Here is a 15,827-nt window from a genome sequence, read left to right on the forward strand (position 1 = left end):
TGCAGTTAAATCAGAGTCGTAAAGATTGTAAGTGATAACGAAATATAGTTATTTTTAATCAATTGGAGTAAACTACGGGTGCAATTTTTTTTAATTTAAGTTGTTCAACGATATGAATATTTTGCTGACATAATTACTTCCGAGATATTTATTCGTTCTGTTTTAAAAATTACTATCTCTAAAATACTGTTACCTGGTTTATATAGAACTAAATCTATCAAATCAATTTCTAAATCAAATAATCAAATAATAAACGATAATAAATATATCAAATCAATTTCTAAATCAAATAATAAACGATATACTTAATATTTTACAAATAATTTATAATATGTGCAGAATATATTAAAATTCATAGACTTGATTTTCATAGAAAACCTTATTATATATAAAAGTAGAAGCATAAGAATATAATATTGTGAATATACCTTTAGAGTTTCTAGATGAGCTTTCGATATTAACTTTTGTCCATTATTGCCTGCACATAGTGCTATTTTAAGAGCTATCTGCCAAATCTCTGACAAGATCTTAGAACGTATTTATTATCTTTGTATTCGTATTACAAATATACGAATTAGGCTATCTTACAAAATATTACGTAGGTCAATAAACTTTTAGTTATGAAATTTAATATTCTATACTGACTTATATAAAGCAATGGATGTACAGTCAATCACAAAAATAGTTGAACCAATTCGCAACTTCATTACTTAAATAAATTAAAAATAATTATTTTTTATTTTCGATATAAAAAAAATATATAATTTAAATACGTGTATTTGTAGTTGATGGTATATTACAGCTGTTTTGGTCTACGTGCAAACAATATAAGAAATAGTAACTTAATTTATTTTCTTCGATTGTGCACATTTTATCTTTTTTTATAATGGTCATGATCATTTATACGCATAAAACCAAGACGAATAGTTTAATCAACTTTCGGAACCATTGACGTAAAAATTGATGTTACGTATTAAATAATGAAACATAACTCCTTAGTTCGCTTGTACTATAAAATAATAACAACTCAACCTCTTTTTGGAGTGTGAGAATGAAAAGAAATAAACCCGAAATTTTACCAGCCAGTTTTATATTTCCACATTTAAAAAATTACAAACATGTCACTTCTTTTTAAAACCTCAGAATAAGAACAAGCATTTAAAACGGTCACACACACCTACAAATGGGCATGTTTGATATTAAAGGTATTATTATCGATCAGGATGTTCCACTACGTGCCTTAATGCGAAAAATGATTGACAATATAAGAAGTGATTGGCATCACTGACAAGCATCGTAGTTCCGATAATGACCAAGTGTGATACGTTTTACATAAAATATACGTCCAGATATTTTTCGAACTCCGTCAATCTGTCGTGTGTTGCCTAAGGTGTATAATAAAAAACGAATTTACGGTTCATAGTTTGATTTTTAAATAATAATTGTCCGGTAACACTTTCTCCTAACTTGTTTACAATTTGCAAAAACGAAAGCATGTGAAACAACAGGAAATAAATTGACGAAATTTTAATTTACATTCTTAATTGCCGTCTGCCATTATGTACATTTATATCATGGGCATTACGCAGCAAAAATATCAAAGGCCATACAAATCGAGTGAAAACTTTCGTCCAACAATAATTCATAAGCAATCAACGATTTCAAACTATTCGATTCTGCAACGAATCGATATGTGTCGAAACGATACTGAACTAAAATTGTAAAATATTGTTCGATTTAAATAAATGGAACACTTATTACATTTCCACACACGCACTTGATTGTCGCAAGCGTTGCAATATGATGACAATATTTCTAACGCTTTTAAAGTGACACTGTCATGTTTTATGGCCGATATTAAAGCCGAACGATTTAGTAGAGATAAGTAGATCATCAAGACCACACGTGACAGCCGGTATGGCCTATACTTATCACAATTTTAGTATTTTCGCAATTTCGAACGGAACAGTCTTACCTACATGAAAACGGAACATACATTTAATATTTATTGCATATATTTTCTATATTAAGTAGCCTACAGCAAGAAATCGAACTGCGCTCTAGCCATATATAATTTTCTACATAAAAACTCGTGTCTACCCTTTCGAGAATTGGTCTAAATATTTGTTATTTTATAGGTAATTAGAATTAGGTGTAATTATTTTAAATAATTCAACGAAAACTATCATATTTTGTGCAACATAATAATTACGGCGGTAAAGTGTATTCAAAGGGAATTATCAGTGAAACCTAGTAGCTTGTTACCCTGACTTATAGAACAATGAATTAATAAAAGGTTATTTCATTAAATATTTATTAACAAGACGTATTATAATTTGCTAGAAACATGTAACCTATAATATAATATTATTGATGGATTTTTTTAAATATAATAAAGTTATAATAGGCCGATGTCTGTACATTATAGATGTTAAAGAAAAACTAATATATGTTTCATTACTAGAGCAACAGAAAACAAAACAACTGTTTTTAGAATTTTTGTCTGCGTGGAATTGAATGCAGTTTTCGCCGATGTATTGCTTAAAATCTAACATAAAATATATCCTCCATTAAATACTGGGAAAAAATAAAGACTGCTATCCGGTAAAACCTTATCACGCGGGTGGATCCGCGAGTAAAAACTAGTTAGTAAATAAAATAAATTAACTCACATTATATCCATCCTGGTCTGTGGGAGAACGAATCAGTTTTTTTTCCTGTCATGTCCAATGCTCCAACGTGTGCCGCAAATCGGAAGACGACCAACACGGGTCACATTATGATCACTAAAAAAACACATAATACGTGCATATTCTCCGTAATATTTTATAATCTTTTGCGTATTACAATTACAAATTTTATAGACTAGTCAAGCGGAACACATAATTACATTACATACATTACAGGTTTTTAAAATAATATACGCAATCAAAACACAGAATAACACTACACGGTAACGATACGTAATGAAAGAATTTAGATTTTCACCGCACTGCGTCCGTAATGAGCTTTATTAGCCACATACAATTTTACACTTAACTTTATGAAATAGCGTAGTTTATCGATCATTGCGATATAATATTGTAGATGCCATAATGACGGACAAAATCGAGGTAATCGCAGATATATTATCGTTACGATCGCGTAGTTTGCGCACAATATATCTTTCACAATCCAGCGAATGCTCGGGACGACTAATTAAGACATTTAGCCATGTATGAGACACGCTCTCACGCTCCAATTGTATCTTGCTGAAACTCAATTAGCATACAGTCACGCTACATAGCGAACACGAAAAATTGGCCCATATTGATTTTCTACCTTAACCTTAATAACCTGGCGTGTAGGGTGTTAGATCGGCGATATTCGATTTACGCGGTAAGTTGCGCGCGCGCAGTTTTCGTCGTACTTTTAGGTGAGCGTGCGCGGGCGCTGGCACGCACTGGCTCTTCCGTTAAAGCCGCTCAGTGCTACCACGACACTGGCCGAGAACGAACTTAGAACCATCGAACAGTGAACGAGCGCCGAGCGCGTCGATCCACCCTGTGAACTGTGAACTTTACTGGCTCGCTAGTGACTTACTCTTGTGACTGTGTTTTACTCGATATTTGTACGGTAAGTCCTGCTTTTGTTATAATGCTTGGACGTTAATACTTTCTTGCGAATAGCGCATGCGCTCTCTCCGGCGAAAGAAAGCGAGGATTAATGTTGTTGTCATTGATTTATTTGTCAACATTTTGCCCGTTGTACTGAGGTATGGCTTCAAATTTTGTAATTTAAATACTCATATGTAAATATATTTTAATTGAATAATTAATTTATGTAGTATGTAAAGCATAGTGTATTTTACTTATTCAACTAAAGGAACGCCGGTAAAAAATGTTTTAAAGGCGAAAGCAGTTTAGAAATAAATACCGGTACTAACCAATTCGCGTTACTGTTGCGTTATAATTTCGATATTGCAAATCAAATTATATTTTATATTAAATAATTTAATGGGTAATTAGTTACAGATAAAACAATTAAAGCGTGTTAAAAAATTGGGCTACTCGCAAATTAAAATGAAAATCTAGAAAATGTTAACAAAGGTTTCGAAATAGGATTGCATCGGAAATTAGCATGCTTGTAACAATAGATAGTCAATGATTTTTTCCTACCAATTATTTCTTAATTTACGATACTGTTAAAACGAAATGTGTAACATCTTTGAGCTATAACGAAATAAACTTCGGTAAATTGACAATATTTGTTAGAACTCAGGATTAATATATTAATAAAAATACATAAAATATATTTTTTATATAAATTGTAATTTAGAAATGTGTAAAATAGCTCAAAGATTTTTTTTAAATTGATATAAAATATGGTTTTTTAATGCAGGATTTTTTAAATTATCTGCAAAAAAATCCATTAAATATTTTACACTAAATTCTTTATCTGCGAAAAAATATTTTTTTAACAAATATACGAAGCCATTATACCCCATTAATATTTATTAATTTTATTTAATATTTATTTTCTAAAAATAATTAAGCACAAATAGAACTATCAATAAACTAATGCAATCACCTGTTCGATACGAACATACTCGCGAGTGAAGGAATGCGTAGTTTTCACTCGGTCTAAATATCCCACGCCAGATCTGCGCCAGCGCCGATCATCGCGACCTAGAAACAATACTCTCACTGTCGCGACGTCGCTACACGTACTAACAACATTTTGAACGCGTTATGCAACTGAACGCAATTAATTAATTTGCATTAAAACCTACGATCACGGTAACCCTTCGACGGAAACCGGTCTCAGTCGTGACTGTATATGCGGAATTATTTTTTTGATCAACTTTTTTTATTTTTTCATTTTTCACGTTTAGTAACAAACGTGATCAATAAGCGTGAAATATGATTGCGAATATCGATTTAAGTGAACAAAAAATATTCGGTCAAATATTTACATTCATACAAACGTAACACGGTGCGCGAGCAGCGTGAATTCAGAAGTTGAGCAAATTACCACAAGATATATTGTTAGTTTAAAAAACGATCTAAAACCAACATTTTTACAAGCTTCAGCGGCATTGCAAATTGTTTAATTACACAGTATGAATTTTTATACACGAATTATTACAAAGGCCAGCTGCGAAGGTGAAAATAGTAATTGTTCGTGAATTTGTGTAATTTTAAACGCATGCGTATTACAAAACATAATATAGAGCACTCGGTCTACGAGTATGTTGTGCAAATTATAAAAAAGAAATATTACTTAATTCTAACAAAATTTTTACAAAACTATGCCATTTTTTCACACATTCCTTACATTGAATTCATTCAATGTGAACCTTTTTGACATTTTAGGTAGCATCAACTCACAAGACAAAATTTTATAAAAATGTTTTGTCTTGGTCACGGAATATATTCCAGGAACCCAAGCTATTTATATATGGCCTTCGATAACCTACTTTTTTATTTGGCGCCGTCCTCGACAGTAAAAATCATGGTTAGGAGGTCAGTGTTACATAAATGTTATGTGTTAGTTACAGTAATTTACGAAATTTACGTGTATTTACGAAATGTTATAGTATAAAACAATAAAAATATTACAATACATTTACGCATAACAGCAATAGACAGAATAAACATAAATAAATAGAGCATTAAAGTTTCTTGGTACTGGATATTAAAAATAGATATTTACATCGACTAAAATTTATTTTTTTGTATAGACTTAATATAAATACGCTTTAAGAAATTATATTTGCTATAACAACTTTTCTACATAAATAATACATTGTTTGTGTTGCTTTAGCCATCATCTGTCGAATATTTTATGACAAATAATAAAAAAAAATTGTTTAGTTACGAACTTTGGTACGTATAAATCTATACTTACCTGCAGATATTAAATAATAAATTAAACACAAACGAAAACACCAAAACTAATAAATTCGCAATAAACGATTACGAATCGCATAAACCAAAAACAATCTGATTAAATTTGCATTGAAATAGGATTAAAATTCCATAAGGAAATATTCTATATCAAGAAACACCATTCAAATGTTTAAATATCTGTGGCCGGCATGTGAAAGTCTGTGGTCATAACGTATTCTACACGCGACCAACACTATATGGGTCCGGTAGAGCACGGCTAGCGGTTCTGACGCAACTAATTATACATAACGCTTGAATAGACGAATCCGATGAACTCGACAATGCGAAGCGAAAGTCGCACGTAATACTAAGCGTATACAATCGTTTTGACAACTCCGTTCACAGATCATTTGAGATAATTTCTTTAAGTTAAATCCGGAACAAAAGTACACAGCTCAATTACATTCGCGGCGTATCTATGGCAATCTAGCATGAAGTGCGAGGTAACCGGCCGCAACGCGATCTATTCTTCGGTGTCGCTTGGCTTTATCTATGTTACGTATCTATACAAATATTTATTCGTTTTTTTATTGCTACGTCTGAATTATTTCTAAATATCCACTCGATTCTATTATTAGAGAACCGTAGAAGTTTTTTTTAATGTATTTATAAATAAAAAAATATATATTCAACTTCATCAACGGCAATTATGATCATTAAAAAGGTATCTCATCAATTTAGCAAATCAATTAACGAAATATTATAATAGTATCAAGATGATGTGACCCCAAACGATTAAAAACCTTGAGTGTATTTAACACTCAATTGGTAATGAATATGCATTCATGTTTATAATATAATATTTGTTTTATTTGCATAGTTCAATTTCGCATGAAACCGTTTTCTAGTTATGTAAATAAACAAGAACAACCCATTGACAGTTCAAAATGAGAACAAATTGCAGACTTATTTTTAAAAAACTTGTCATTTTCGCGATTAATGGCACAAAAATAAGTTGATAGAATATTTACAACCAGGTACTTATTGATCAACCTACTACCCCACTGGCATGATGACGTCTCATTTTATGTTAACTTAAGGCGCTCTCTCGATCAAATGACCTTGAGCATTCGTTTATACATTTACTGCGCACGAGTTACAGGCGGGAATATGCAAAGATTTATAAATTTCTTTAAAAAAATATTTTAGGTATTTTTAAAAATTATAAACTACCGAACTGTTTTTATTGAATCGTCTTTTAATAGTGATGGTTGAAAATTAAAATGATTTGTACTTTAGGAGGAAATGCACTAAGTCATCATATTAATGTAATTTTTGTTATGAAATTATTTAAACCATATCCACATTATAAACATTTTAAACCACCAAATTAAAGATAACATATTGTAAAAATATGATTTTTAATTGTTATTTCCATATTTGGGAAGTGCATCAACAATTCTTATGGGTGTTCATACGCAGTAATTACAATGTCAAGTTACCCACTTACTTACCCACATGTGCTAGCACTATGGAAAAAATAAATTTAATTTTTGCTCTTTTTTTTCCTTTAAGGCTTCGCAGTTTAGGAAAAAAGAAGAAACAATATTTATTTTTTGCATTAGTATTATACAAACATTGTAGTGCGAAGACATGTAGAGATAATTTATCAACATGCAGACATTTTGAGAACAATTTCAGGTCTATTCACTCAACACTAATATATTATTAGCGGACTAATTCTGAGCAAATAATTTACCTAAAGTAGCCTTCACGCTGTTTCTAACATATGTTTGACAATATAATAAGCACTCTAGCTCTATCAATGTTTTGCTATGGGAAGGTGCCTGGTATATTTTATATCGAAATATATAGCTGAGTTGGTCAAGTCCTTTAACTGAATGTAAAGCACTAAAAGGTAATAGTTATAATGTTTTTTTATACAAAAAAGGTAGAGTGACCCCACTGTAAGTAATGGTAAGCTGAGAGGGGTCCAGTGGAATATCGACTGACGAGAGATGATTACCCGTCGATAGTGGACACAATTATGCCGGCCTGTAGGAGCCGTTTATACACGGGCTGATCCCGGAACGTTACACCAGCAATGCGTTTATATAAACAAGTTAAAATACATAATTGCTTCTAATAATAATAATAATATAATATATACAAAAGGAGATTTTAATATATAAGTTATATACAAATTCCTGAAACCTTTCCCTAAGTTATTTAAGAATTATCAAATACACTATATTGTGGTCGAAAATAAACACAAAAAGGCTTTAAACACGCCCCTCGTAAGTGCAAAACAAATCGTATCGCCTCCAAGGAGTCAACGCACCCGCCGAAGTTCACTGCTCCTGATATTCCCCTCACGTGTTGAATGCTAAAACTTGTGTATAACGCAAATGTATGTGACAGTCCACGTTTTGAACGAACAAATTTTGAATTTACCGCAGGAATGTACTTGGGGAATTCACTTGCTTTCAAGAATCCACACGTTTCGATATTCGAATGTGGTTTAAACTTTTCGTATTTCGAATTTAGAATAACGGCCAGTGCGTGGCCAGGACTTTGATTGCTGGTATTATAGGGATAGTCGGGTATTAAAAATAACCCAATTAATTAGTATTAATTTATGGTTCATGGCTTGTGGTTTAATTAGGATGATTTCTAATGATAACCATTTTAATATTTGCTAAGCTTGAATATAAATAAATGCCTTTTTTTCAACATACTGAAAACTGGCCAAGTTGTTCAAAATCACTTTTTTTTTTCATCACGTAAGCGAACATAGTTGCACTTATGATAAGTCAAGGTACATGAGAATATTTAATTATTACTTAATTAAATAAGCTTATATTTTTATTCTTTATCTATAATTTTCTACGTTATTAGACATTGTTAATGTTATAACTTATTTTAATTAAATTGGTCAATGACCTGCATTAATCACAGCAGGCAAAATAAATCATACATGACTAATTTGTTAATGTCGCGACATAATTTTTCAATCCATTACACTTTGAGGTCACTAAGTCAAGAGAAATAATCAGATAGCCAGTGTTGAGCATAAAAAAATATATTGTAGATCTTACTGCAATAAGATGTGTGGCATCATAACTCTGTAAAATGTTCTTATACGGCCTCTGAAATCGGTACTTTCGTATTAAATAATAAGAGACAATAGGACTTTTATTGTTACGGCCCTGGTTTTTGAAATTATTTTCCTATAACAGTACCCCCTACTGGTCCGAATGGTACTGCTTGGTTGTTTACGGTGCCAATACTTGGACAGCTGACGGTAACAATATTTCATTGATTTATTTTTATAGTTTAACATAAAATCTGAATACAATGAAATTACCCTGTGTACATTATTTTATAAAAAATATAAATAATACGTACAAAGGGACATCATACTATATTCTGGTAATTATTCAGAATTTTACATCTTATATAAAATATTTATGGATATAACGAAATTTATGAATTTGCGAAGGATAACTGAAAATATAAGATTATTCAATTTAAGAGATTGCCTCGATGGGGTCGTATTGCGTGTGCGGTACGTCACCGCTTTGAGGTCCTGGGTTCGAATCCCAGATCGAGCAGTGATATTGGGATTTTCTACTCAATATCAGCCCGGAGTCTGGAGTTAGTGCCCGATATGGCCCGTCTTCTATCACATCGTGAGATCATAATCGTTATGACTCATCCTTTTCTCCTAGTGGCCGTTCTGAGCATAGGTTTGTAACCTCTTAATGGGTTGCCCTCAGCATGAGTCACTTAACTTTCCGACACTCGAAACTCGAAAGTCCGGTACGTATAAGCCAACCCATGTCGGGGTAACAAACATAAGGCAGGTTAAAAAAAAATGTCAATCGACGGAACACACAGACGAAAACTGGGTTCCTTGGTTGCACGCCTATCCAATTTGTGTGAACTCAATTGAAATAATAAGCTAATTAAAACATATCTCTGTCATTAAAGTGGTCAACATCGACAAAAAATCTATTAAGAAACAACAATTAAACCTGTAAACTGACCACCCACAAAGACATTCTACATTCCTGTTAATTAAAAGCCAATATCGCTAGCCAATATACAACAATAAATTAATCGCTAGAAAAAAGAAGGCGGCATAGACACGTTATTAACACCTATAAGGAGCAAGGTTGTCTATGGATTTATAAAGAAGAAACGAGGTCAGAATGTCAAGTGGAAGCATTCTTGTTATGATCTTGGCATTCCATATCCAATAATTGAGATTATGGTAAACTAGAATTTTCTCATATCACCTGTGTGAAGGTCCCGTCACTCCAAGATTATCAAATCTTATAAATTTCTGCTAGCTAGTCAAAATCGTATGTATTACATTATATTCAATTCATAATTAACTTATTAATGTATAATAAAAATGTTTGTCAAATGTGTCCTCTAACTGTACTACAGGAATAAGAGGTTTTGCTTTTACTTGACATTAGAACAACAATAAGGGCAAAGAACAAAAAATATGCAGTAGATATAAATATCGGGTCCAAAATTATTTTAAATATCGATGATAGCACCACCTACTAGTATCCTATGATTCAAGCTGGAACTAACTAAGCCCTCACAAAAATTTTCATTAAAATCGGTCAAGTAATTTCGATATTTAGCCCACACATGACGCATTTATCCTAAAATAGTAGTGTATTAAAAATATTTTCATATAAAATTATCCCGTCTGTTCCCTTCGATTTTTCAAAATTATTCTTTGATACATTCTGATAATTACGAAAGAAACAAAAGGATCAGTCATGCCGATCGAGCCATTCTCAACTGATGCTCTTACATTCGTCTGGCAACTGGTTTTTATTTATATAAATGACTAAAAAATTATACTGACTAATATACAAATATTCACAATAGGTAATTCATCACAGTCATTCATCAATCATTATGTAAAGAGATAAAAAAGCCATAACTCAACAAACAGTATTCACGGTATAATTTACGTCTATTTATTTCTGCGCACGGTTTACGTTCCGCTGCAATTCTCACAAAAACAAGTAGTCAAATACAAGTCATATTATGTGGAAATATGCACTGAAATACAATGAGAAATCCGTTTCTATACCATTCGATAGTCTATGCAAATAAACTTTACGAAATATGTTCATGAACAAATGAGTGCAGTTGAAATAATTGCAACAACTTTTTCTTTTTGTCTACTTCAAGTCACCGCTAATCGTTTTGTTCCGATCGCAACTATACAATTTGACATACTTTTCTGATTGCAATGCAATATTGTCATTTATTTTACTTGGACAAATTGGATTTTTTAGACAAAGGCTAAACACATATTGCCGAAAAAAAAACTTTTCTATAAAACCTAAGAACGGAATCTTTATAATTAACTGGTTTTTGTTAGCGACTCTTCCTGCGTGAAAAGTCTAAATCAATGACTATCACCTATATTACTTTCTAAAGAATATTCTAAGTAGCAATAAAAATCCCCCAATCAGCCATTCGTTATGAAATAATAACGTTTATCAAAATCTTAAAGCGCAATAAATACTAATTTCGAAACAAAAATTCAACTTATTTATTCGTATATCAAAGGACATAAAAAACAAAAACACAAAAAGGGTTCTCAGTAGACACGTCCAACACCAACGTTTTAGTATAAAAAAACTTAGGATTACTCGGAATAATGTTCTGTAGACAGCAAACTCGTTGGGACCGGAATGGCCTGCGCAAATGTGCACACACGTTACCCGCTTCTCAGGACTTTGATTAAGATCAGCGACGCGATTCTTTTGTGTTATTTTCGACTGAATGCACTTTATGTGGATATTTATGTTTGTTGTTTTGAGAAATTAATTTATTGTAATAAGCTAATTATAATATTCAGTCATTAAAAATGACTGAATATTAGAAATAAAAAGGGATGAGACGGTAGAGTATTAAAAATATTTAATTTATTTTTAATGGATTAAATTATTATTACAAAGAGATTTATATAGGATAGTTGATATTTAATCTTTAAATAATTTTATGAATAGTGCTGCAACTAAAATAATATCTTAAACCGATTGTCAAAGAGCTTATAACTCTTTCCATGAGCAAAAAGTAAAACAAACTTGCCCAGCTTTAAATCCTAACAAGTCTGAAGATCATCGATGATGCAAACCAAAGGGAATTTTTAAACAAAAAAAAACACATCGAAACCAAAATAAAAGGCACAGAGATGGAAAAATAAACGAAACACTCGCGGCTAAATAAAATAAAGAGAGGGCGTTCAACTTTTATTTTATGGCATATTTTTGCCATGTACAGTATCGTGATAAGTGTAAACGGTAAATCTCGGACTTTCTTTTAAATTGTATTGCCTTTTTTTGTTTGGGATTTGTTCCGCAGTACATCTTTTATCCTGTTAAATTTCAAATTCATTTTTGTATTTAAATTCTTTCTTATTGAATTTCGAAACTGTAAAGCGTGTGTGGCTTGTCAAATATTATGGTGTTATTTTTTTTTATTTCTTGTACCACGCCCAGTAACGAGTAAGGGACTAGAGTATAAATGATTTAGACTACCGACATATACTAACAAGCTTTGAAACTAAAAATTAGTCTATGCAATTGCTATATTGCTGCCTCAAAGACGTAATTGTACTAAAATACGACTGCAGCGCTGTGGCCTCGGGTACAATCCCCGGGAAAGTGATATTGAATTTTTCTACTCATAACCCCGGACTCTGGAATTTGTGCCTGATACGGCTACAGGCTCGCAACTTATCATGAGGATACGCACGGCGAAAATTGTGTGCACCAATTGCACCTCTGCCTACGCCTTCAGAGATAAAAAGCGTTTGTGTAATAGTGGCTAAGGGTTAAACTTTTCAAAAGGTTATCCGAGGCAAACAAAAAGGCCGTAGTTAACACATCGCGGCAAATTTGACAGAAAACAAAAACTAAGACAATCCGAAATAAATCTAAAAAGGAAGCCGGTAGGAATCAGGTTGCATGGGCGCTTCGCCACTGGTGTGTACTCCTCGATACTATGTACTACGATACGATACGATAGTATGTCTACGTACTAAATTTGGCGTTTCGAACATTCACTGTGTTCGACTAAATTGAACTGCAATCCATTCAAACTGACTTTAGTATGGTCAATATTGACAACTTGTGATTTTGTGCGGAGTGACGCTCATAATATAAGAACTGGAATCTAAGTGTAACCTAGATTTGAATAAAAATTTTAGCCAAATGAGTAAAATTATTTGTTGTTCAAGTAAACAAATAGGTTACACTGACGTTTTGGTTGCCATTATAGTTCAGATTTTGAACAAATAGTTTATATGGAAGTTCGTACCTATATAAACGTTAATGTGTACTACTATAAAAATATAAAAAAAATTATTAGTACTGCATTGATATACCCTGTTTAAGCTATTTGCCCTTGGTTAGCAAGTTGCGATACACCGGACGGAAATTGCATACAATTAAAACACTAACACACACGTTTCACTTCATAAAGCGCATTAACGATGTTTAATTAGTTACATTAAACAACAATAATAATAAAAAAATGTGCAATAGTGAAACAATATAGGTATTGTATGGCCGATATGAATATTCGCGTTATTGAATTGAAGCAATGTTTTCGAAATGTCGAGAGAAAATTATTATATTTAAAATCGTGATAAAATAGGGAACATAGTTTCATTTCAACGAAACATTTCAAATAAACGAAAATAAATTATATAGGTACAGAAAAATACACATAAAAATTTATTTATGATCATTGATAGAGCAGTTTTATAGTAGTAGCTTTATTTTAACACACCGCCTTGTAAAACCTTTATAAAACTTCTACAAAATTCTCAATATTTCCTGGAAAATCCATGTCACTCCCAGTTCCATAAAATATCTCTATTAAAGCTCCAATTCATAAAATATAGTACAAAAATCATCCTTTTAAACAATTTACATTTGCCATTTGCATCTGGAACACAAACACAATACAACCGCACTGAATTGAGATGTTTACGATCTGTATTTACATAAACAAATATTTATATAAATTTAACACAGACTGAGTAAATGTAACATATTTTTGAATTCTTTATAAGGGCACATTTTACACTTAAAGTAATTTGAGTTTGGTGGTTGGATCAATTTTATATCCGCCCGGATTGCGACCTCCGTACACAAGGTGCCAAAACCCGCCATGGTGGCCCACTTAAGCGTTTCGCATTGTCGGGATCAGCCTGTATATATCTGTTTCCAACAGGCCGACATAATTGTGTCGACTGTCGAGGGTAATCATCTCTTGCCAGTTGAAATTCTGTAAGACTCCTCTTATCTTCAGGTGCAATAGGGTCACATTGGCGTGTCCATATAAAAAATGAATACATACCGGAATACTAGAATCCTTGGGGAAAGCGGATATTATATGGATTGAGAGAGAAATTATAAAATGAGATTAGTTAATAATAACAATTGACTAAAGTAGTGAAATACCGCATATAAAGAAACAGTATAATATTTTTTTTAAATCGCATCACGCTGGCCATACGAAAGACTACAACTAAGCTGATACTCCGTTTTTGTAACACAAAGACACCTACCTCTCTGAAGTCGATATTCATGAACTAGCACGAACTAAAACAAAAATCCTTACAACATAACACTACCATAAAATAAAATATATATTGAGACTTGTTCCTAACATTAGAATAGAAAACTAGATTCAAAGTACCCGACGAAGAACATAACAGAATCCATGAAACAAGACTCGCTTGCGTAAATAGCAAAAAGCGGCCATTTTTACATGAAATATGCCGTAAGTATGCGAATGTTACGCAAAAGTAGCGTTATGAGTAATGACATCTTGTCTCCAACGATTAAGATGCACATTAAGATTGTACAACATTTGCTTCTAGCTTTCATGACTGTAAAACGACGTTCCATAAAAACATATAGGCTATGTTCGTATGTATAAAAATATTTCGCGCATTGTTTTTGCGGTGTACAATTGTAAGATCTATATAGAGTTGTTTTGACATTGTTTTAATAAATTAAACTATTTAGTTTGTTTAATAAAAACAACACTTTATAATAAGTTATTTTAACCATATTAAAATTAGTAAAAAGTATAAGAATTTTTCGAACAAAAGAAATATAAAAAAAAAAAAAAATTATGAGCCTCCTAATGCCACAACTACTACAAAAGAATTTTTCGGAGCCGCATCATCATACTTTCAGTCAGAGATACATTTACCTGCACCACATTCGAGCAAAACTACAGAACAAAAAAACAGAAAGTTAAAAGGATTTTTCGTGAAAATATTTCTTAATCGTGGATAATTCTTGCCACAATGTTAACCAAGGTAACGAAACTATAGTTTAATTTACTAACACAATGTAAAAACGACTGTATATTATGCTAATGTTACTTTATATTGTAGATTTATTTCGAGATATAAAATAATATAAATCGATTAACTTATAAGAAAATATCGCTGTATTTTTTTATATTCTTTTCATAAGCACACAAAATTTTGTATAAGATTGGCATTTTATTAAACACGGACCCTTATCACAGGTAGACTATAATTTACTTGACTCACGCGATCCGAAATTTACCAATTTACTATCCTTGTACAAAATACTATTAGATGATCAGAGAACCTCCTAACAAATATTTAATTAACAAATGCACAGACCCGCCCTTGCAGTGCCCTTGTTTTTATCGCGTGAGTCGTGACTTCATACACCAAATTTGTTTTATTAATTCAATAACATTTAATTACCTTTCCATTGGTATTGATGCACGAATATTGACCTTATGAGTCATCATTATGCATTATTTGAATGACCGTGGCGTGATGTCTTAGGGGTCATGGGGTATGGTTCAATGTACGTAAATGTATATTCAATTCATACCGGATTTACTGGATCTTTC

At 32.0% G+C, this 15,827-nt stretch overlaps 1 protein-coding gene across 3 annotated transcripts in view; it reads left to right on the top strand.

Moving 5' to 3' along the window:
- Positions 1 to 3,394: 3,394 nt before the first annotated feature.
- Positions 3,395 to 15,827, top strand: part of LOC115444591 — a 132,130-nt gene continuing 119,697 nt past the window's right edge. For 2 of the 3 annotated variants that reach the window (XM_030170422.2, XM_030170423.2), the window contains exon 1: positions 3,396 to 3,615. The gene's annotated coding sequence lies outside the window, so the exon portion shown is untranslated. Of the gene's footprint in view, positions 3,616 to 15,827 lie in introns of all 3 variants that reach the window. The other variant, XM_030170425.2, reaches the window with a different exon arrangement.

The sequence above is a fragment of the Manduca sexta genome, chromosome 22, assembly GCF_014839805.1.
Source record: "Manduca sexta isolate Smith_Timp_Sample1 chromosome 22, JHU_Msex_v1.0, whole genome shotgun sequence".
In the NCBI taxonomy this organism is placed as follows: Eukaryota; Metazoa; Arthropoda; class Insecta; order Lepidoptera; family Sphingidae; genus Manduca; species Manduca sexta.